At 41.8% G+C, this 24,703-nt stretch overlaps 1 protein-coding gene across 1 annotated transcript in view; it reads right to left on the reverse strand.

Annotated features, from left to right (window-relative positions):
* The window catches only part of ERC2 (ELKS/RAB6-interacting/CAST family member 2), a 999,532-nt gene extending 983,774 nt beyond the window's left edge, over positions 1-15,758 (reverse strand). The window contains exon 1 of the mRNA XM_043441970.1: positions 15,555-15,758. The gene's annotated coding sequence lies outside the window, so the exon portion shown is untranslated. The remainder of the gene's footprint in view (positions 1-15,554) is intronic.
* Positions 15,759-24,703: the final 8,945 nt, after the last annotated feature.

A 24,703-nucleotide genomic window follows, 5' to 3' on the forward strand; every position in this document is an offset into this window, starting at 1 on the left:
TGGGCTCAATCCCTAATCCAGGATGATCCAACATGCTGCAGAGCAACTAAGTCCATGTCCCGTAACTATTGAGCCTGTACTCGACAGCCTGGAGCCGCAACTACTGAAGCCTGAGTGCCCTAGAGCCTGTGCTCTGCAACAAGAGAAGCCACTGCAAAGAGAAGTCTGCACATCGCAGCTAGAGAGTAGCCCCCACTTGTCAAATCTAGAGAAAGAACTGCACAGGAACGAAGAACCAGCAGAACCAAAAATAAATAAATAAAATTATTTTTTAAAAAAACTGACAAATATCTATACCCTAATGTTCATAGATACATTACTCATAATAGCAAAAATGTAGAAACAAACCAAATGTCCATCGACAGGTAAACAAAATATGGTCTATAAATACAATGGACTATCATTTATCCTTAAAAAGAAAGGAAACTTCAATACATGCCACAGCATGGATGAGTCTTGAAAACATTATGCTAAGAGATGTAAGCCAGACACAAAAAGACAAATATTGTATGATTCTACTTATAGAAGGTAACTAGAATAATCAAATTCATACAGGCAGACAGTAGAATAGAGGTTGCCAAGGGCTAGGGGCAGGAGGCAATGGGGAGTCATTGTTTAATGGGCACAGAGTTTCAGTTTGCGATGATAAAAAAAATTCTGGAGATAGAGAGTGGTTATAATTACACAATACTGTGAATGTACTTAATATGAGAGAACTGGACCCTTAAAGATGGTTTAAATGATAAACATTATGTGTATTTTACCACAATAAAATATAGTAATAATAATAAATTCTCTAAAAGGAAAGAAAAAACAACTGTCAGAAGTTGGTGGTTATACACCCCTGTTTCCTCAACCCTCACATGAGATCATATGGAGGCAAGCATTTTACAGTATTCTTCAGAGTTTCCTTGTAAGGTTAAACTCCAGTCTTCACTGTAGTAACTTAGTGAATAACGTCCCAGCTATCGGCTGCCTTCTCCTTCCTATCTTATTATATTCATGTTCACCTACTGGTATTCCCTGTGTGTACAAACAATTACTTGTACTAGAACACCAAGATAAGTATTCTAGAAAGCTTCTCTCTTTCTGGGAGAAGCTAAACTAAGACACACAGGCAAGTTTCTTAACTTCTCTAAGTGCTAATTTCCTCATTTTGAGAAATAATACTTGGATCATGGAAGTACTGCCAAGATTAAGAGAGATAATTCTTGATTAGCACAATGTCTGACACATAGAAGGTACTCAAGATGGGTTTTTGAACTTCTGGCCCAATAGTTATCTGCCATTTTGATAAACTGTCTCTCTCAGTTTCAGGAAGAGACTAGAAATCCAAGAGTTATTCTTTCCCATCTTCTATCTGCTTAACACCTCCCATGATTTCACATTCATCATTTAACCACAAGAAGCATGAAAAGGAAATGGAATTTTGCACCCAACACAATTCTTTGCTTAGAAGTGGGTGGAGCCCACGAGGGAAATTAAACAAGCTCCCAAATATCAGTCAGCTCTTCCAAGGCAGACAGATCATCATCATACCCTCCTGACCAGGGGAACCAGAGGTCTGTGGGTTTAATTGTATACAAACCTTAATTCTTACCCATCTTTCTCTTTGGCTACAAATATACCATCTTGGCATCACTAAGGCATATGATGAGGACTAAAATGTATTTAGCCTTTTTCTGTTCCACAGTGTACCATGGAATCATGAAAATCCACTGAGGTATATCCTTTGCTAGGTCCATTGTATTTTCTTTGGTTTATCTTTACTGGTTTGCCAAAATACAGTGAATTTTGTTAAACACTATGACCAACAATGCCTCTAAGCAAACCAAAGGAATAAACTAGCGACTCTGGTGGACTTTTCTACATAAGACTGAGGAGTTCAATTTCTGTCTATTACTTTTGCAGAAAATACTTTCTTAATATATATGTATTTTAAAACTGAACAAACAAAAGTTGACAACAGTTATGTTAAAAAGGGAAGCTCTGTTCTCCAAAACCAATAAGTGACAAAATCCCAAGTTACATCTTGATCTTTATCATTATTCACAAAGTTTTTTTCCAAAATTCCCCATGTCCATAGCCTGTATCTTCTTTCTTATCCCTCATAACTATAAAGAGTTGGTCACCATAAGTCCACAGCATCTGACTGAGTACACAACATCTATATTGGGCATTTTCAATAGTGTCTAACTTTGCCTCAATTACATTATGTTTATGAGGCTCATATTTCTCACCTTATTACTGTCTATTTTTCCATTTCCACTTACTTTTATAAAATAATGGGAAGATTAAAGGAACACTCAAATGATTACACTCTGCTATGCAAACATGGTGATGTTGTTGAAATATTGGGTTGACCAAGGGTTTTTACCTGAACAAACTTTTTGATCAACTCTATAAAACTATTTTTTAGCAGGTAAGGCCATGATATAGCAGCTCAAATGTTGATTTACAAGCTGAAGCACAGAAGTCAAGATTAATATATGAAAGGCAGTTTATTATGCTACCATCTAGAGTACAAAAATCATACAGAAGTAAAGTCATAGGCCGCAGAGATATATGGCACACCAAAAACAATTTCAGTGCATAACTCTCAGTCTTGCACATCTCACAGAATAATCAAACCATTTTCACTCATGAGCTTTCTCACACCACTTTCAGAAGCCGTACACTGAGTTACTTCAACTATTTCTCTTGATTGGTCTAACAAATTCCATTTAATTGCACCCATTAACTGCAAACATTTTACAACAAGATCTATACTCTGTGCTCTGCTCAAAACTCACTGAAAAGAACCTGGTCCCACACAACATCCACAGAGATGCTCAAAAACAACAAGCAGTATGGAATCCCACTATGGATCTTTTATCAGGAGCATCTTCACCTGGAAAATGGTCTTTTAAAGTCATTAAGGCTGCAGAAAGTGTGTTTGGTCAATGAAATCAGAATGGACACTGCTAGGATTCCCAGGACCATATTCATAATCTTTTCATTATTTTCCAGGTCATCCTAATACCCAGTGTCAAATTCCATACTCCCACCAAAACCAGAAGCAGGCAGCTATTGCCACGGAAGCAGATCAAAGAAGAATAAAGAGAATTCAGCATCTCTGATTGTGTCAGTCCCCTACTGAAACCCTTTGTTGGTTAAGCTTGAACTTTCTCTCCTTTAGTAGATCACAGCATCTTCATGCTTGTTACTCTTCCTGGCCTCTCTCACCAGCCGCCACCCCAAGCCAAGCTAATTTCCAGCTCCACAGGTCTACTTTAATATCCCCAAGCCCCCAAACTTCCATTTTCTTGTTTATCTTTGGATCTGGACTCTTTCCTCTGTTACTGTACCATCAAAACCCAAGTCCACACCAGCTAATTCCACTTACTGTTCTATCTCACCTCAGGTGTTAACCTTCTTCTAGACGCCTCCCTCCATCATTCATCCATCAATCTCCTCAGTTCTCCTGGAGGAAGACAGCCTGGGTATTCCCCCATAAGAGCTCCCACCCCAGTAGCCTGCTTACTCGCTTAGTGCTCCACTAAAGGCTATAATCCTTGAGCCCCTCAAAATCACCTGCTCTGTACGGCTGCATCCCCTGTGCCAGCAGAGAGCTGGCAAGAAGCAAGGACACACAGATAGAGTGAATATATAATATAATGGCTTAATTCTTATTAAAGTCCATCATGAAAGCATACTGGCCATTTTTGTTTTGCAGGATAAAATCATTAATAAAATTACAGTTACTTAGTTGATCCTTTGCATAAAAATCTGCTGTAAAAAAAAAAAATTCTAGACCTGGAGAAGGGCCAGATGATTCTGATATATATCAAGAAACAGAAAAATAAGTAGAAAGCTAGTGGTAAAGCCAGGAATAGAATTTAGGTCTCTTGACTCACAGGTCAGGGCTTACATCTCTATATCCAACTGCTCTGAAGTTATTCTAAGTAACTATTCACATTGCTGATTTTAAGGATGTCGTGTCAACGTATTCAAAGTCTGTGTATGAAGATAGTTCTTTCTCAGACTTAACAAGAAAGGAAAGAATTTTCCTTACGCACCCCTACTAACTGCTCCATGCTTGCGAGCCTGATGAACAGCAGTTACTGAAACTCGGGGGCTTTTGTATTCACCCAGCATCTAACAGGGTCTATTTCAATGAGCTTCTAAGAAGGCCAAGCTTTCACCACATTTGCTACCCAACCTCCTGCATCCCACCATGGAGAAGTTTCAGACACAAGATGGCTAGAGAATCAAAATGGGGTGGGGGAGAGTGTAGAGGGAATTTGGGAATTTCACCCAAAAGGGTAAAATTCAAAATTCAAAAAACAAACATCAGGAGGAAAGAAAACACATCTAAAGCCCTCTGCTGAGAGCTAAACATGGGAAAGGATCAACAACACTGTTCCACTAGGATCCTGCCCTTTTAACCAGAGCCTTGCTTCTCCAGGGATGGCAGTTGGCTTGGAGCCAGCTGGCAGGAAGGCAGAATGGCTAATGTGCCTTAAAACAGGAACAAGAAAGCCATCGTGGTAGGAGTTTGGCATCTACACCAGTTTGACCAAGAATATAACTAGATATCAGCCCAATCTCACATCTTGCAGAACCACTCAGCCTTCCACTTTTAGAGTGTTATTCTCCACCCTTAGAGCAGCCCCCAGACTCCAAATCACCTTGGGGCCCTACTTTCAATCACCCTGGGCCCACAAGAGGATGTACTTCCCATCCTTCACACTCACCTTGTTTTAGAGAAATCTGCTACATAGAACTAGTAACTACTGAGCACAAGTTGGTATAATTCCTTACATAAAACCCTGCCCTTTCTTGCTATAATTAGCCATACTGTTTTAAGGGGAAGCCTCTCAGTTTGCAGAAGGATCTGAGTGTATTCTTAAAGAACACACTGCTCAATTCCCATTCAAGCTCTTGTCTTCTGAACCACTAAGAAGTTGCCTTGAATTAATAGTGTGTTCTTAATACACTTAGAGGGGAAGGCACTTTGCTGCCTCTGATTCATTCATATTCTCAAATCACAGAATGACAACTACCTTTAGGGGTGGATAGCTGCAAGGCAGGAAGAAAGATGGAATGTTATTAGACTCCCATGCATACACAGATGTGCGTGCACACACTGCACATACACAGGAGAAGTAAGAGAGCAAAATATAGAATCTGAAGAAAACACAGCCAAATAAAACTGCTGGTATAAAGCATCTATAAACATTGCCACTGGCCTTTCATCTATAGGCTTAGCCCAGAGAAATCTGGTATAAGGCATCAGTGAACATTGCCACTGGCCTTCTATCTATAGGTGTACTTAGCCCAGAGAAAGCTGGGATAAGGCATCTATGAACATTGCCAGTGACCTTCCATCTATAGGTGTACCTACCCCAGAGAGAGCTGCTGGTATAAGGTATCTATCAATGTTGCCACTGGCCTCCCATCTACAGGTGTACCTACCCCAGAAAGAGCTTCTGGTATAAGGCATCTATGAATGTTGCCACTGGACTTCCATCGACAGGTGTACCTACCCCAGATATACTTAGCAACCCAACCCATCCTCCCCATCTGCTGGAGCTGCAACCTCACCACTAACTTCCAGGAAAAAGTCATCACTTAGTTCCTTCCTAAAAGTGCTGGCTGCCTTTCTTTTCTTCTCTCTCTCTCTCTCTTTTAATTTTGTTGAGTGCCCACTAGATGCCAGCAACTACAGATTTCCTGGAACTTCAAAGCAACACATCTGAAAAATGAAAGTGGAGAAGGGATGTGCAAGATGTTAAAAGCAGAACTTGAGGCACCGTCCTGGGAAGCAGGGCCAGTCAAGTGCTAAGGAAATCCAGCTAGAGCAGAAGTTGAACTGGCCCAAGAGAGGGGTGACCAATTACACCAGCAATTAAGTCAGTGAGAGAGTGGCCTCGAATTTCCCCAGTTGAGACAGAGTGAGTAGCGATTCATGCAGAGAACTTGGCCCTAGCCATAAAAAAGAGACAATCTGGCTCTTGCTGGTGCCTTTTGCATTGACATTGGTAGGGCTCAGTGGTTGCTTCTGTTGTTACCATGTGAAAACACTTTCCTACTACACCCAATGATAATTCAACAGCCTGAGAGTCAGGCAGATGTGGGTTCAAGTTCTGGCTTTCCCATGGCATGAACTTTAAGCAAGTTCCTCTGATCATTTATTTAATCAACAAATACTTATTTAGCAACTACAATGTGTCAAAGATTCTTCTAAGCACTGGGGGTTAAAGTGCAAATAAACACTTTGCCTTCCAGTTCAATTCAGTTCAGTTCAGCCGCTCAGTCATGTCCGACTGTGACCTCATGAATCGCAGCATGCCAGGCTTCCCTGTCTGTCACAAACTCCCAGAGTTTACTCAAACTCATGTCCATCAAGTCGGTGATGCCGTCTAGCCATCTCATCCTCTGTTGTCCCCTTCTCCTCCTGCCCCCAATCCTTCCCAGCATCAGGGTCTTTTCCAATGAGTCAACTCTTCGCATGAGGTGGCCAAAGTATTGGAGTTTCAGCTTCAGGATCAGTCCTTCCAATGAACACCCAGGACTGATCTCCCTTAGGATGGACTGGTTGGATCTCCTTGCAGTCCAAGGGACTCTCAAGAGTCTTCTCCAATACCACAGTTCAAAAGCATCAATTTTTCGGCACTCAGCTCTCTTCACAGCCCAACTCTCACATCCATACATGACCACTGGAAAAACCATAGCCTTCACTAGACTAAAAAGCCTCTTGATGAAAGTGAAAGAGGAGAGTGAAAAAGTTGGCTTAAAGCTCAACATTCAGAAAACTAAGATCATGGCATTTGGTCCCATCACTTCATGGCAAATAGATGGGGAAACAGTAGAAGCAGTGTCAGGCTTTATTTTTTTGGGCTCCAAAATCACTGCAGATGGTGATTTCAGCCATGAAATTAAAAGATGCTTACTCCTTGGAAGGAAAGTTATGACCAACCTAGATAGCATATTAAAAAGCAGAGACATTACTTTGCCTTCCAAGCAAAAGGCAAAAACTCTTGCCTTCACAGGTTATCAAATTCTTGGAGTCTCAGTTTCCTCACCTATAAAATGCTGATAATATACCTACCATTATAGGCACTGTGAGATGAGGAATATAAAGCACCTACCACATAGTAAATGCTCATAACTGGTATCCTTCATAGAACAGAGAAAACTTATTCACAACCCCCAACTACAGTGTAAGCTCCAAGTGAGGAACTATCTATGGTTCATCCATACACCTTCAGTACCTATCACATAGTAGATGCTCAATAAATATTTCACAAATCAATGAATGAGCCCTCAATCCACAGCAGCCATTATTATGGTAACCGAAAATAATCATTCTTCCCCGAGCCACTGAGGTTCTATTACTTTAAAAAGCAATAGGGCATTAAATTAAATGGTTTTTTTTTTTAAAGTAAGGTGTGCTACACAATATTTATTTGGACTTTTTTTCTAACATGACAGCAAACATAGTTAAGTATTCCAATTCATGGGGCTTCCCTGGTGGCTCAGGGGTAAAGAATTTACCTATAATGCAGGAGACACAGGTTCGATATCTGGGTTGGGAACATCCCCTGGAGAAGGAAATGGCAACCCACTGCAGTATTCTTGCCTGGGAAATCCCATGGACAGAAAAGCCTGGCGGCCTACAGTCCATGGGGTTGCAAAAGAGTCAGACACAACTTAGCGACTAAACAACAACATTCCAAATCGTAAAATTGATGAGTACAGAGACCTACCCAGACAGTAAATGTACATGATGCCTTCTATTTTTCTAAGCACAAAGTAAGGACAAGCTGGCCAGGCCTCTGGTTGATCCAGAAGACACTTCAAAAGCAACTTAAATAAAGTTTAGCATATAAACTAAAGATGCTAAAGATTGCTAAAAGATGATCTATTAGTAAAGATAAGTTTTTTAAAATGCTGCATAAACAATCACAAAATCTCAATAGCTTAAAACAACAAAGGTTTATTTCACTATAATATATAATAACATTACAAGTCCAACGACAACTGACTGGAAGATTTGTTCATTTAGTGACTTAGGGACTGTGGCACATGGAGGCTCCGTCTCAACAGGTGTTTCCATGATCATCACAGCAGAAGAGAGTATTGGACGGTCTCACACTGGAAATTAAGTGTTCTAGAAATAGAGGTAACACAAGTCACTTTCAATGTATACCTGGAAAAAAAGTAGCCATGGTGAACATTAACAATCTCTACCCTCAGTTCAGTTCAGTCGCTCAGTCGTGTCCAACTCTTTGCGACCCCATGAACCGCAGCACGCCCTGTCCATCACCAATCTCTACCCAGGATGATACTAAAACACAGCAAGCTGTGGAATAACAAAGTGATTTGTTAAAGAGGATGCTCCAATAAAACATCTGGACAGCTCTAAGATTCACATAATCCTGGACCTGAGAGAACATGTAGGGAGCATTTCAGAGCAGCAGCCTCAACATAAAGACATCCCAGACTACATAAACCCAGGCCCTGAATTTTCAGAGCAACTCTGCTTTTTTCTATATTAAACTGAAGGTCCAGATAACTTTTTATTCAGGAAACAAAAGTTTCTACAGCTGAAAAACATTTGAAAACCACTAATGTAAACCAAATCCTTTATTTTATAGATTAAAAAAAGTAGAGAAACAGGGGGAAAGGAGGCCCAGGAAGTTAAATTGACCCTACCCCACCTCTAAGAAAGCACCAAAATGTTTAGCAGATGTGGAAAAAAGTCCACTGACAGAATTCGTTGTGTTCTTGCACCACTCTCTGGCCTTACCCGTCATCTCTGCTACCTTTAACTGGTGCAATAAAGCCAGACCCAGATCAAAATCATGTCATACAAGGTCATCGAGGGTTCAATAAATGGTACAGACAAGTAGAAGTCCCCATCTATTGCACTAAATAATGATTCACATCCCATTAACAGTTCTCTACGTTACTCATTCCCTACTTCCTGGCAAATGTGAAACTGTTAGTAGAAGTTAATACTAACCTTCAGAAGACTTTAGTTTTGTTCTCAGAGGATAGCATGTTAATAGCCAACTATGATTTGTGTTCAGGCAGTTCCAGTTTCTTCTCAAATTCCCAAATCACCTTTGTGTTGAGCTTTGCCTCTAACTTCATTCACATTAAAGCATGGGTGACATCACTTAAGTCTCAGTGGTCCTCCAGACTCCAGTCTCTGTCTTTGTCAAGTCATGTTACACAATGGCCCTTCAGTATCTGCAGGAGACTGACTCCTAGAATGCCCATGGATACCAAAAACCAAGGATGCTCAAGTCCCTTACAGTCAACCCTCCAGACTCAGAATCTCCATATGTTGAGAGCCAACTGTATTCTTTCGCCCAGTGATAAAACTCAAACTTTTCAGCCTGGAATCCAGTTTCCTCCCTCAATTTTACTCCAAACTACTTTTCCAACAGTGTCTCTATTGTGGTACTTATCTGCCCAGCCAAAGGCAGTATGATGGCCCTAAAAGTCAAAATGACTCAGTAATGAATCCTAGAGCTTGTGCAAATGCCTTAATCTGATTTTCATATTCTCACCCTTGAAATAGGTATGAAAGCATCTATTTGCAGAGGCTCTTGAGAAGTTATATGTATCCCTGAAGATTATGTTTGACTACAAGTAACAAATAGTGGCTTAAAACTAAGGAGGTTATTTGTTTTAAGTAATAAGAAGTATTGATTTAACAGGGGAAGGCAGTCTAGGCTTATACTATGGCTCAACAATGTCATCAAAACCAACAGCCTTCCAGGTTCCAGCTTTGTGATGTTTAATATATGCTACCCATCTCCTGAGGAACCTGCACACAAGTCAAGAAGCAGCAGTTAGAACCAAAAATGAAAAAAACTGACTGGTTCAAAATTGAGAATATAGTATGACATGGCTGTATACTGTCACCTGCTTATTTAACTTCTACACAGAGTACATCACTCAAAACACCAGGATGGATGAATCACGAGCTGGAATCAAGATTGCTGGGAGAAAAATCAACAATCTCAGCTCTGCAGATGATACCTCTCTAATGGCAGAAAGTGAAGAGGAACTAAGAGTCTCTTGATGAGGGTGAAAGAGGAGAGTGGAAAAGCTGGTTTAAAACTCAATGTTCAAAAAACTAAGATCATGGTATCTGGTCCCATCACTTCATGGCAAATAGAAGGGGGAAAAGTGGAAGCAGTGACAAATTTTATTTTCCCAGGCTCCAAAATCACTGCAAACAGCGACTGGAGCCGTGAAATTAAAAGATGCTTGCTCCGTGGAAAGAAAGCTATGACAAACCTAGACAGCGTATTAAAAAGCAGAGACATCACTTTGCCAACAAAGGTCTGTACAGTCAAACCTATGGTTTTTCCAGTAGTCATGTATAAATGTGAGAGTTGGACCATAAAGAAGGCTGAGCACCGAACTGATGCTTTCAAATTGTGGTGTGAAAGAAGACTCTTGAGAGTCCCTTGGACAGCAAGGAGATCAAACCAGTCAATCCTCAAGGAAATAAATCCTGAATATTCATTGGAAGGGCTGATGCTAAAGCTGAAGCTGCAATACTTTGGTCACTTGATGTGAAGAGACGACTCAGTGGAAAAGACCCTGATGCTGGGAAAGGCTGAAAGTAAAAAGAGAAGGGGGTGGCAGAGGATGAGATGGTTAGACAGCATCACTGACTAAACGGATATGAATTTGAGCAAAGTGCAGGAGATAATGGAGGAAAGAGGAGCCAGGTGTGCTGTAGTCCATGGAATTGCAAACAGTCAGAAATGACTTAGCAAGTGAACAACAACAACTTATCTTTGTTAATGAAGTTGGCTGCTGCTCCTCAAGGCATTTTCCCCGCAGCAAGAAGCAAAAAGGGGTCAAAGCATCATTATTAAGACCTGAGTTTTGTGGCCTTTCACATAAGAGAGTTTGGGAGTGTGAGACAGGCATATTCTCATCTCAAACAAAACTGGAGTTCCTTCGTGAGAAAGGAGAGAATGAATACTAGATAGGCAATCAGAAAGTAGGTCTACCCCAATATTAAATGATGTATTTACCAATATATCCCAATATTAAATGATATATTTCACATAAAGTACTGAGCAGAGTGCAGAGCACCTAGCACATAGTTAACAGGTCAATAAAAGCTAGGTTATAATTACTATTATTATAATTATTATTATTATCATAACCTTATTATTCACCCCTCTAGCCAAATGGAATAACTCATTATATCCAGATGTGCACCTTACACTTCCACTATATCCCCTGTTCTATCTCTGACATTATCACTGCTTCAAGGAAGCAGGAAAATACCATTTTATCTACAAAGTGTTTCCTGACACCTACTCCTAATAAGTTCTATGGTAACAGGACTCATATCAGACAAAAACTCCTGAGCTCCTCACTCCATTGAGCACAGTCCCTCAAACACAGTAGGTGTCTGGATCATTTAAGTAATTCATGTATATACTCATATCTGCTTTTACAGTCAATCCTCTAGAATCAAACATGGTATATTCCTGAAATGCAAAATATTATGTTTATATGTCATAAAAATAGGGGTAGGAGTGAGGGGATGAAGACTGCATTCTCCAAGAATGAGAAGAAAAAAATTACAAAATTCTTAAAAAAAAAAAAAAAAATTATTCTTTTTACACATTGTAGGAGTTCAGATTATAGTTCATTAAATATTCTCTCCCCAACTAGGGGCAGAGTCTACCCTTAACCATGGATGTTGGGCTTCACCATCTAACTTGGTATATCCAAAAATACTGTTAATGGAAATGACACTATCTTGTACAGTTTGACTTGGCTCTTGAACACACTGATCTGCTATGAGAAGAGCATGCCCCACGTAGCTGCTATCCCTTCAGCCTGGGCCCCAGAACAGCCCAGGATCCAAGCTACAAGCTACAGCAGGGAGCCCAACCTAGATCAGCCGAAAATAAGTGTCAACCAACAGACTCACGAGGGTGAGAATAAATACCTGTTGCTGTAAGTCCAGGAGTTTTGTTACACAGCAAAAGGTGACTAATTTTTCTTTTACCATTTGATATAATTTCACATCTTACATAGTCATTCATTTTGCTCCTTTTCTTCTCGTGAAAAAGAAGTGATTGAAGCATCTCTGTCTTTGGTACACCTAATGATTTCTATCTTTGGATCAACTATTTTAAATTTATGAGACCTACATTATAGTTAATATCAATGCTTCTGTTTTCCTTTTGTTCTACTATCTTTCTAAAACAAGGAAAATCACAATAAAGTATCAAGGAATAATATAAACATTGCTAAAACTCAACTGTTGGCTGGCAGATAGATCTCCCATATGACAGCCAACGTGTTAAGCTATTAGCTGATAAAAAGGGGTTATTAAAGGAAGTCCTAGTAAAACAAATTAAAATGGTAATTGTACAAAGTCAATGCTACCAAAATCAAAGACTATCTGTTGAGGTGAATTTGTGGACTCCAATACCATTCATCTAAACTCACTTTTCAGGATACCTGTTTTGGCAAATCATGACCATTGAGTTTTGTCAATGGGAAGAAGACACTGAAAGGCTAAAGTCTGTGGCTTTTGTTACATAAAAAAGCAAGAGAGCCATATTGTTGTAATAGGATAATTTTAAATATAACTATATTTAATCACTAATGAAAAAGAATCCCTTTGTAAGTGGAAAAGAAAATAAAATTCCTATTCTTTAGAGAAGAAAAAATAAAGCCAGTTGAATAGCAAGAGTATGTATTCAACTAAGACTTATTCACAACTCCAGCTGGAACCTTAAGGTATCAAGGAAGATGGAAGAGCGTGCATGTTATTTTGTTTTACTTTCTTTGAAGTCATCATTAAGTTTGAAACCAAATTTCCCTTAGGCCAGAGTTGACATGCTGGAAATATATAACACACAAAGTTACCTAATTTGCTTGATGGTGGAGGAAAGAGCCTTCCTCCAGTGGCAAGGCAAAGAGCACAGTGCAAAGACCATTAATATCACAGTGGACTCAACAGAATAAGCCCTATGTAAACTGGAAGAGTACGCTGCATACTGAACCCACGCAGACTGCACAGCCAGAATCTGAATTCAAAGCCATGCCCAAGGTCATGGGGGCTGGATCAGAGAAACATGGGCTCAAGTTCTCACTCTCCCACTAAACTGTAGCGATATACTTAATTTATTTTTGTTTCCTCATCTATAATTTGGGGATAATAATAGTCCTACCTACCTCATAAGTGCTTCCCTGGTGGCTCAGACGGTAAAGAATCTGCCCACAATGCAGGAAGATCCCCTGCAGGAGGAAATGGCAACCCACTCCAGCATTCTCACCTGGAGAATCCCATGGACAGAGAAGCCTGGCAGACTACAGTACATGGGGTCACAAAGAGTCAGACATAATTGAGTGACTAACACACACACACACACACACACACACACACACCTCATAGGGGCTCTGCAGGATTTAATAAAGAAAATACATGTAAAGTACCCCTAAAGTCCTTGCATATGCAATAATGATGACGATGATAATTGACAAACCTGGCTCCTACCTGAGGACTATTCTAATCAGTATACTGTAGCCCACAATCTGTTCATGATATGCTCAATGCAGAGCTTTATGTTCACATTCAGGTACGTCTTCTGTAAGGTGACAGCTGTCTGGATCAATCGGTAATTTTTCCACTGAATTAAGGGAGAAGAGTATTGAAAAATTAGCCATTCACTAATACAGAGTTGAGAAGGATCTGGTCTTCTACCCACAATCCATCCACCCTCGAAAATCTTGCTGGTGAAAGCCATGCTTCCATCACGATCCACACACCACCCTTCCAAACTGTGAAGGCTTTAATTAAAGCAGAGACGCAAACCAACAAGATGGCTCATCTTAGAAGCAAATTCACCTTAAAGGCAAACTCGTCTACCCTCCAGAAAGCATCTGGCTTGACGAAGTGAAGAAGGCAGGTTTCACTTCCAGAAGTTGAGTTGCAGCATCAAAACTAAAAGAATCCCTTCTATTCATGGTAATTCAAATAAAGCATGTTTGCCTGCTTCAAAAGTATCTTTATAAATCCCCCCAATAGAGCAAAGAGCTAAGTACTGTATATTGAGAAACAATGTGATTTTACAAGGACAAGACGGACCACAGGAGACAGAGTGCCACACCCTTTTCCAGATAGCTCAGGAGCAAAGGGTATCTCTTATAAAGCAGCCTGCAATTCTAGAGAAATCGGTTGACACTTCTAATCCCCAACACACTCTCCCATTTCACCCTGTATACAGACTCATTTCATTTTCATTTCTAAGCCAATGGCCTGAGCATCCCCAACTACTACAACTAAAACGGGGTGACAAATACAAGTGAAGCATTCTTGCTTCTGAGCCCATTTTTGAAGAGTTTTCTTCCCGCTTGTCTGCCTCTCACAGCTGGAACCTCATACCTGGTGTAAACCAATGGTTAAGTAAAACCACTGATTTAAAAAGCCAACCAGGAAACTAACCATGACAAGTGGGAACTGCCCTCCTCTCTCAAGCATTGATTGGCTCTTGAGGTTCCAGCGGTCCCCGTTTTGCCCACATAAGTGGCAGGTGTGGCTGTCAATCACGGAGGGAGCTGACAATTCACCGCTCCGGGAGTAAATTGCCTTTCATCCAGCAAAGGCAGGTAACCGCCTAAAATCGATCTGCTCGTAACAGAGGGGACCCTCCCTCTGAGGCAAGGAGAAAAGAGACCCTTAAGTACAAAATTTAAAAGGCAGGGCCGATCCGAGTTTACGAGAGCTGTTTTATTATCCCGCACCAAAGCAGCCCTTAATCTTCACGGTCCTAAGATGATCTTTCAAAGGCTCGGACAATAATTTAAAAATAAAATGAATAGGTACAACCCTATAAGTATCCCTTTTCTTGTATAATTCGGAGATGGGAAGGGGGAGAGAAAGCAAGTCGTTCAGTTTAATTTCACAGCGTATTCGTTTTCATGGACCACCACCCCCTACTCCTCGCCAATAAATCCGGCTTCATTTTCCCTGACACGGATTTTTTTTTTTTTTTTAAACACGCTCCCCTCGGAGCCCACCGAAGCGGCCAGGTACCCCACCCCCGGGGCCGGGGCTCCACGTTCCTCTACTTTGTTCTGCCTGGGGATTTCCCGAGACCCTTGCCCCTGCGAACACCCCCACCCTTCAAGGCAAAAGCGGGGAAAGCCAGGCGAGAAAGGGGGAGCAGAAAAGAAGAAAGGCGAGAGCAGTCAGGGTGGCTGCCGGGGAGGGACTGCGGGAGGTGGCCCGGGCCGCCGGGTCGAGCGAGCAGCGCCCGCGCGCCGGAGGAAGCCGTGCACTTGTTCCAATCCGGGGGTTTCTACATCAAGACAAATCCGCCCTTAGGCCGCCCCATCCTTTCCCCCGCCCCGGCAAGCCCAAGCAGAGGCGGGTGGTTCACCCCTCGGCTACCCCCGATAACGCATTGCAGCTCCCCACGAGTGAGGGGGACCCGGCACGAGGGATGCCCCGGAACGGCCGCCCCGAGGGAGCCGGGCGCCCAGCGGCCGCGGCCCCGACGTCTCACCTTTCTGATGCTCGCCCCGGGGCCGTCCCACATGGATTTTTACAACCTCACGTCTCCTTGGCCCCGGGCGGCCGGGAGGAGCCGGAGCCGGCGCCAGAGCCGGAGCCCGAGCGTGCAGGAGCGGGCGGAGGAGAAGGAGGAGCGGGGCGGGGAGGGAGGGAGCGAGCGAAGGAGGAAGGGCGCCGCTCGCAGGGCCGAGGCCGGGCGCCGGGCCGGGCGGGGCCGACGGCCGAGGGGGCGGCACCCGCCGCAGTCCCGAGACGCGCGCTCGCGCGGGCGCAGCCAGACCTGCGCTCCGCCGCGCCCCCAGCCCCGCCGCTCCGCGCGCTCGCTCGCTCGCTTTCCGCGGCCCTGACTCACATTCCCAGCATTCCCGAGGAGCCGCTAGGGGGGCCGGGGCTGGGACGCGGGCACCTCCGCGGGGGGCAGCAGAGAGCGCCCGGCCTGGGCAAGGTGCGGGCGCTGGGGGTTTTCAAGCGCCTCTGCCCCGGAGGCCACCGTCTCTGAGCTTCTCGTCTCCATCCCAGGTCCCCGATGCCCCTAGCCGGTTACCCTCCTCCGAAAGCTGCCGGGCACTCCGGGGAAATAGTTAGGTGGCTCCAGCGACAGGGATGACACTTGGTGGAGGGGATGCAACTATCAACTATCTTTCAAGTTAAGCTTTAGAGTGGGAGTCGAGGTTTCCTTACCCTGGCGCCCTCCCATTAGCTTAATTTTCTTTGGGAGGCTAAAGGGATTTCACAAGGCATTTACTTGTTCCTTCAAGGGAAGAAGAGAATGGAAGACGAATGGAACGAGGAAAAACTACCATCATCATCATCCTCAGAGCTGCCATCATTCACTTAGTGCCTCGTCTGCACCCAGCAAAGTGTGTGCATTATCCTATTTAAGGTAGGACGATGGTGTCAGTTCATTCACATTCATATACACACGTAAATACACCTCAATATAATGTGCATGAGGAGTTGGACAGGGTTTGTATTGGGAAAAGCTCCCACCCAACAAGTCTGGAGCCTCAACTGCTACCATTGTCTATTCTGGGAGTCCAAAGGTCAGGGAAATCTCCAGATTTGGGCTGTTTCACTGAGTAGTCAATTTGCAGGACTAAAGCAGTGATTTCCTTCCTATTGCAGTGAGTCTTCTGAATGCTCAGACAAATGAAGCAAATCCAGACATGGGATGTCTGGGTGAGCAGAGGTATGGAATCATCCAAGACCAGGGATGACTTCTTTTTTCTTCCTCTCAGAATTCAAATATTAAACGAAGGACTTTGCCTGTGAAAGAGGAGCATGCCTTCCTGTTTCAGCCCAAGTGCCCTAGTCCTTAAGCCTTTCTTTGTGTGTGTTTGTGCAAAAGCTCCGGTCTTACCCAACTCTTTGTGACCCCAGGGACTGTAGCCCTCAAGGCTCCTCCCTCCTTGGGATTTCCCAGGCAAGCATACTGGAGTAGGTTGCCATTTCCTTCTGCAGGGGATCTTCCCGACCCCAGAATCAAACCCACATCTTGTCTCCTACATTAACGGGTAGATTTTTTTTTTTTTTTAATCACCGTACCATCTGGAAAGCCCAAACTCTCCTTTTACAACTGGTATTTAAGATTTTTCACAGACTCATGGCCCCCTGAGGTCTCTTTGCCCACATCCTCTTCTGTCAGTCACCAAAAAAATCAGCACTCATTCTATTGACCTGCATGCTCTGTGGACAAAAGCAAGCTACACCTGTTGTGTTTAGTTTCCCATGTACATTCATGATACTCTCAAGTGAAAAGGTTTGCTGTATAGATGAATATATAAAGCCTTTTCAGGAGTCCTTTGAGTAGTCCTATAATCCCATGTCTTTCAAAATGTGACCAACATTTTATAGAGTACCTTTTATGTGCAGCACTTATGTCTTCTTAACTACTCTCACAAAAACTCTGTAAAATGTTGCTATCTTTTAGAAAAGTTGGATAACATGTCCAGCTAAGAGTGTATTTAAATTTATGCCTAAGGTTCACTACTCTTGGGCACCCTATCTCTTTTACTTCGATCCTTGGATTCTAAACAGGAATCCTTGGACTTCATGGGGACAGTTTGTTTCCCAGAGAGATCTATGGTTCTCAGCAGATTTCTTTCACATTGGGTCCTTGAAAAAATAATGAATAATTGCTCTAAGGAGAAGGCAACTTTATATAGAACAAGGACTGGAAGCTTTATGGATCTTTAAAGTCACCTTTATCCTTTTGAGACTTAGCTTTCTTACCTGAAAAATTTTAGAAAGCTGAACCAAAGGATCTTAAGATCCCTTCTAGAACCAACATTCTCTAACTTTATGTTTAAATATGTATATAAACACATCCAGTGTTCAAAATGCTTGCAAGTAGCCCTTGAGGGCTAAGGACAGAAAAGTGTAAAAGGTGTTATATTTTATAAAACCTGTACATAACAGGTTTGAGGTGCCATAGACTCCAGGTTCTTTGTTGGATTTTTTCTGTTTTGCTTTGCTTTGTTGTTTCTTTACATTTTTCTCCATCATGGTGAACCCTTCCAGCAAGTCAGAGGAAGCACACTTTGTGCAGGTACTTTTTCTCACATATTCATTCATTCATTCATTCCCTCCACAAATAGTTACTAAGTATCTAGTCTGTACTAGTTCCCTCAGGTTCAGAGCCCCTGCCTTCAAGGATTGTACAGTGTAGTTAAGGAGACAGACAAGAAAACAGGCCATTACAGTATCACTTAGAAGGGACAAAGCTCTGAGAATTGTAGGAACATAAAGGAAGGAAGAGTGAAAAGACTGGCTTAAAACTCAACATTCAGAAATCCAAGATCGTGACATCCGGTCATATCACTTCATGGCAAATAGAAAGGGGAAAAGTAGAAGCAGTGACAGATTTTCTTTCCATGGGCTCCAAAATCACTGCAGATGGTAACTGCAGTCATGAAATTAGAAGATACTTCCTCCTTGGAAGAAAAGCTATAGCAAACCGAGATAGCATATTAAAAAGCAGAGACATCACCTTGCCAACAAAGGTCTGCATAGTCAAAGCTATGGTTTTTCCAGTAGTCATGTATGGATGTGAGAGTCGGACCATAAAAAAGGCTGAGTGCTAAAGAATTGATGCTTTCAAACTGTGGTGCTGAAAAAGACTTCTGAGAGTCCCTTGGACTGCATGGAGATCAAATTAGCCAATCCTAAAGTAAATCGAGGCTGAACATTCATTGGAAGGACTGATGCTAAAGCTGAAGCTCTAGGGCTTTGGCCACCTGATGCAAAGAGCTGACTCATTGGAAAGAACCTGATGCTGGGAAAGATTGAAGGTAAAAGGAGAAGAGGGAAGCAGAAGATAAGATGGTTCAATGGCATCACCGACTCAGTGGACATGAACTTGAGCAAACTCTGGGAGATAGTGGAGGACAGGGAAGCTTAGCATGCTGCAGTCCATGGAATCGCAAAGAGTTGGACACAACTTAGCAACTGAACAACAAAGGAAAGATGATCAACTTTTTGCCTTGAGGTTCAGAAAAGACTTCCCAAGGAAATGTCATCAAATTTGCTTTCCATATCCAACTTTCCTGCCCCATCCTGGGCTCAGTCTGGAGCAGCAGTCTGCCTGCTCTGTGAACTCAACCAGAGGAGATCAAATCTGGTGGACATTGGCCTCTGGGTGAGTTGTCACAGACTGTCTCCACAGTATTTGAAACTGTGCCATGAGAATAAGTCAGCCAGTTGGTACTGCATGGTGAGCTGGCAGACCATGGTGGTCTCAGAACCATGGTACCTATAAAACCATGATGCCAAGGAAAGCTGGTCTGTGGAAAGGAGAATAGAGAGCCATATAGACAGAAACCAAGATGTCTAAAAGGGCCCGAAAGACTTAGACTGCTAGCTGTTTACTTGATATCCCCAGTATAGGTATCTAACTAGCATCCCAAACTTGATTTGTCCTAACCAGGACTCTGCATTTTTATTACTACATACCGAGCCTCTTCTGTTTCAGAGTTGCCCATTAGATTAACCACACCACTATTTAACTAGTTGCTCAGGACCAAACTGAGGAGCAACTCTGATTTCTCCTTTTGCTGATTTCATAGCTACTCCACCAGCCAGTTCTGTTAGCTCTACCCAGGGCCATATCAGAGCCTGAAGCAAAAGGGAAACTGTTTATAAGTAACCCAGAACACTCATTCACCATGGGAAGAATCTAGTTAGCTGAGAAACAAAATGCCTAAACAACTCACAATTATCTGTCTTTCTTAGGCATGAGGTAATGTGTGTACATATCTCTTTACAAAATAGATTTTAGTTCAAGAGAAATATCACTGGAGTGCCACAAAAGGAAAAAGGCCCAATTACCTGATCAACTGGCATCTCTATCACTACAACTGATTGGATCAGAAATAATCACCTGACCCTTAGGAAGCCCATCTATTGGCTCAGCTAAGCCAATCTAAGCCAGTTCTCTCTGCCAAAAATGTTTTAAGAGTTTTGTAGCCCTAAGCATCATACAAGCATATCAAAACCCAACACCATTAAAATATATATATCCTTTTCCCTATAGAAAATTTTTAAAGTTTTCTTTAACTTTGCTTTTAAAATTATTTGACTAATTCATTTTATACACTTGTGACTTTGTCCATAATTATCAAGCATTCTCAAGAATTATTGTGAGATGAAAAGAAAGATCTAACTTATAGTTGTTTTCAAATGAAATGAAATGTATGTAAATATGTAAAGCCATAAATATGTTGTTTTCAAATGAAATGAAATGTATGTAAATATGTAAAGCCATAAATCTGTAGATATTTATAATTGAACATTAATTTCCCCATTTACAGTTTTCTGGATTCTCAAGGCATGCAAGTCTTTCAGGAGTTTGTAAAAAAAAAAAAAAAAAAAATGTTGATTAAATTCCAAATTATATCCATTTATTTAGTTCCTTAGTTTCCGGTAACTTTACATTTCTGTGATTCTGGCTACTCATAAAGTCTGGCTACCTTTGCTGTCCTTGGGTTCCATGAGAGGCCCCCGTGTCCTTCCAATAGTTATATACCTTCTTTTTTCTGTCTCAGGTAGCCTGAGTGAGTTTCTCTTCCTTGCAACCCCAAGTTCTCCCGGAATTGGAAAACCAGCTCCCTAGTGCTTAAACAAAGCCCTTCAATCCAGTTCATCAGAATCCAATGAATCTGGTCCAGTGACCAAATTCCCCCCCAAAAAAACAAACCTTGGAGAAACCTCATAAGTAGACATTACTACAGGCATTGGAGATTCCTCATTCTGCTTTTGAAAAGATGTGGCAGATGGCCGTGCTGAGGCCTGAGCCTGGGCTGTGTCAGTTTCTATGTGATATTTTCCATGAGCTACTACCCATCCCTTAGGCCTCCTCTCCCTTCAGTATCCCCTGACTTGACTATTTAAAGGTAGTTCATTAGCACATTTTAAATTGTGTTAAAAGCTGTAAAATTAAAAGGACTTTTAAACCATGCCCATCTTTCAAGAACAATTTCAAGGTGGAACGTCCCCTTAAAAGTTCACAAAGAGAGAAGTAACTACAGAGGCAAGGCTTTAAAAACTTTAAATACAGGCATACATAATCTTTTAGTCTCACCCAAATGCTGGTTCCTTAGACTTGTGCTGTTTTCTACTAAAGTGGTTACATTCAAATAACACTGTGTTTTTCCTTCTAAAAAGCTAAAGGCATTATAGAGGATTAAGCTACTCTAGAAGCCATGAAGCATTCTTACCTTGAATCCTGTCTCTATTTCTATCCACGCAAGTCCTGAAAGGACACAGCAAAAATTTGAAGCATGCTAGTGAGAGAAAAATTGATAAAATTGGGTGGAGGGTGTTGAAACATTAAAGATGTCTGAAATGTCAGTAACACAAAACCAGCCTTTTTTCCATTTTCCTCCTTAGTGCCAAAAGTTCAGCGTTGGATTGTTGTTACATTGGCAGGAGTTTTAAATGAATCTGTGAAACTCCATACTAAATGGGCAGGATTAGGGTAAGGCAGGTGAGAGTAGCTTTGGGTGCAAATTTTAAGAAGGCACAAAAATCTTAGTAATCAAGGTGAATCATATCTTAACGCAATATTTTTGAAAAGAAAATAAGCGAACTACAGTCCATGGGCTAGCTGCCCATTTTTGTAAGTTAAGTTTTACTGGAACTTCTGAGAAACAAAGAAAACAAAGAGAAAAAAGTGTCTGGAGCTTCAATTATAGGGATTTTACAAGGTTCCAAACAAGAATTTCTTAGACAGGGCTTTTAACTAAAACCTGGCTTCTTTATTTTCTTGGGCTCCAAAATCACTGCAGATGGTTACTGCAGCCATGAAATTAAAAGATGCTTGCTCCTTGGAAGAAAAGCTATGACCAATCTAGACAGCATATTAAAAAGCAGAGACATTACTTTGCCAACAAAGGTCCATCTAGTCAAAGCTATGGTTTTTCCAGTAGTCGTGTATGGATGTGAGAGTTGGACTATAAAGAAAGCTGAGCACCGAAGAATTGATGCTTTTGAACTGTGTTGGAGAAGACTCTTGAGAGTCCGTTGGACTGGAAGGAGATCCAACCAGTCCCTCCTAAAGGAAATCGGTCCTGAATATTCATTGGAAGGACTGATGCTGAAGCTGAAGCTCCAATACTTTGGCCACCTGGTGCAAAGAACTGACTCATTGGAAAAGACCGTGATGCTGGGAAAGATTGAAGGCGGAAGGAGAAGGGGACAACAGAGGATGAGATGGTTGGATCACCATGAGATGGTTTGGCATCACCAAATGAGTTAGAGCAAGCTCCGGGAGTTGGTGATGGACGGGGAAGCCTGGCGTGCTGCAGTCCATGAGGTTGCAAAGAGTCAGACATGACTGAGCAACTGAACTGAACTGAACTGGTTGTTTTTATTGTTTATAAGAGAGAAAGGGTAACAAGCCACCAGTAATGCTTCCCTGGTGGCTCAGACAGTAAAGAATCTGCCTGCAATGCAGGAGACCTGGATTTGATCCCTGGGTTGGGAAGATCCCCTGGAAGAGGGCATGGCAACCCACTCCAGTATTCTAGCCTGAAGAATCCCATGGACAGAGGAGCCTGGTGGGCTACAGTCCATGGAGTGGCAAAGAGTCAGACACGACTGAGCGACTAAGCACAACACAGCACAATGTTTCTTGGAACCAAAACGGTCTCCTTTACCCAACTTAACCAAGGATCTCGAAACTCTGCAAAATATCTGCTTTAGGGTACATATTTGAAAACTCACTGAGATAAATGTCTGAATAATCTTGCTGAGTGCTCTATACATATAAGCCATTATTCAGTAATAGGAGAATTGTTCATGTGAATTTGAAGAGTGGAATCACAGTTGTATGGCAAAAATAGATGTTATGGCCCATTAATCAGCCTGCCTCAGGACAGGGGCCAGTACTAAAGGTAAAACAGGGCCTGGACCCAGGAAACAGGGGAGGGGGCTTGTTTCCATTCCGAGTGTTGGGTGATATCCTTCCACCTACAAAAGTGGCTCAGATTACTGAACGTTCTACCACCAAGCAACTCTTCAAAGCTTCTTAACTTACGTCGCCAAAAATTCATCCCTTTCTTGAGACAGACTTTGGATCCTGTTCTGAGAAACAGAATTCTTTTCCAAACAAAAGCCTTAACTACACAATTAAATGAAAGGGAATGAACTTGCTTGGAGGAGAAAAATGAAAGAAAACAAGTTATTTTAAATGATAAAAATATGTAGTCAGTTGGCAACAGCTTTAGAATGACTGCTCCTTGTTCTAATGAGATATGCTATCAACTGAACATGTAAGTTACTTGTTTAGGACCTTTTTTACTTAACCTTTTAAAGGAAAAAAAATTTTTTTTAACTTACAAAAGAGGAGCTGGTTATAAAATAAAAGGCCAACATTCCAGAAGAAGTGAAAATCTACCCTCAAAGACAACTTTTAACAGTCTAATATATATTCTCTTGGATTTTTTGAATGTATATTTTTAACAAAAATTGGGTCCAATTATGTTTTTTTACTTTTGGTATCACTTATACACTTCTAGCTTTAGACCCCACTCTTCTAGCTTCAGATATTTTCACATCATCTCCCCTCCTTGGCCACAGTGGTTGCTACAAGGGTTGTTGTGTTGCTATAGACCAACCAGAATCCTCTCCTGGGATTTTTTCAATAGGGCCTCTGTGTTTTGTTTTGTTTTTTTAACTTTTTATTTGGTATTGGGGTAAAGCCGATTAATAATGTTGTGATAGTTTCAGGTGAACAGTGAAGGGACTCAGCCATACATATACATGTATCTATTCTCCCCCAAACCCCTCTCCTGTCCAGGCTGCCACATAATGTTGAGGAGCTCTGTTCTTTTCTAGGCAAGGAGCTATAACAATGTAATAACAGAGTTGGCAGCATCCATGACTCAACTGCCATGGAAAAGTTTATCCATGGCTGTCTCCTACTTGCAACCAAGAGAATCCTCATATACATATTCTTCTGCAATTTTATTTTCTGCAGCTAAAACTACATCATGGACAGTTTCCATGTCAGGGCAAATCTCCCTCTTCCCTTTCAATAGCTGAATAATAGTCAATTCTGTGGATGAATGTTTATGACTTTTTTCTAGCACCAAGAACATAAGAAGGTTTTACAAGTGATAAACACAGAAAAATATATTCAGACAGAAGAGCTGTAGCCACATCTTAAGTGATGATGATTGTTATGCAAATGAGGGACCAACACTAATAAAGTTTAAGTAGCACTTATTCCCCAACCACCCATGCAGGACTCATTATCCTTGCTTTAGTGAGACTACTTTGTGGCATTTAATACCACCTCTGCTAGATGACTAAGGACTATGCCTTCTGCATCCCAGTTTCTATACCAATCTAGTAGTAAATTTGAACTCATCCATTCATTCCAAGGACCTTTAAACCTCTGTTAGAGGAACATTTTGAGGGAAGTTGAGAGGAGGTATACCTTTGCATTAAGTATTGAGGCCTGGAACCATAAGTACAACTACTGTCTAATTTGAAGGTCTAAAGATCTGATACCCAGTGTTTCAACTGTACAGTTTCCAAGACATGGAGCAACTGTAATAAAGAGTTAGACTTGGGCTTTGTGGTCCACAGTGATAGAATCTAGTCCCAGTCCCTCCCTTTATGATACTGTGTGTTCTTGGA

Source organism: Cervus canadensis, chromosome 22 (genome assembly GCF_019320065.1).
Source record: "Cervus canadensis isolate Bull #8, Minnesota chromosome 22, ASM1932006v1, whole genome shotgun sequence".
NCBI lineage: Eukaryota > Metazoa > Chordata > Mammalia > Artiodactyla > Cervidae > Cervus > Cervus canadensis.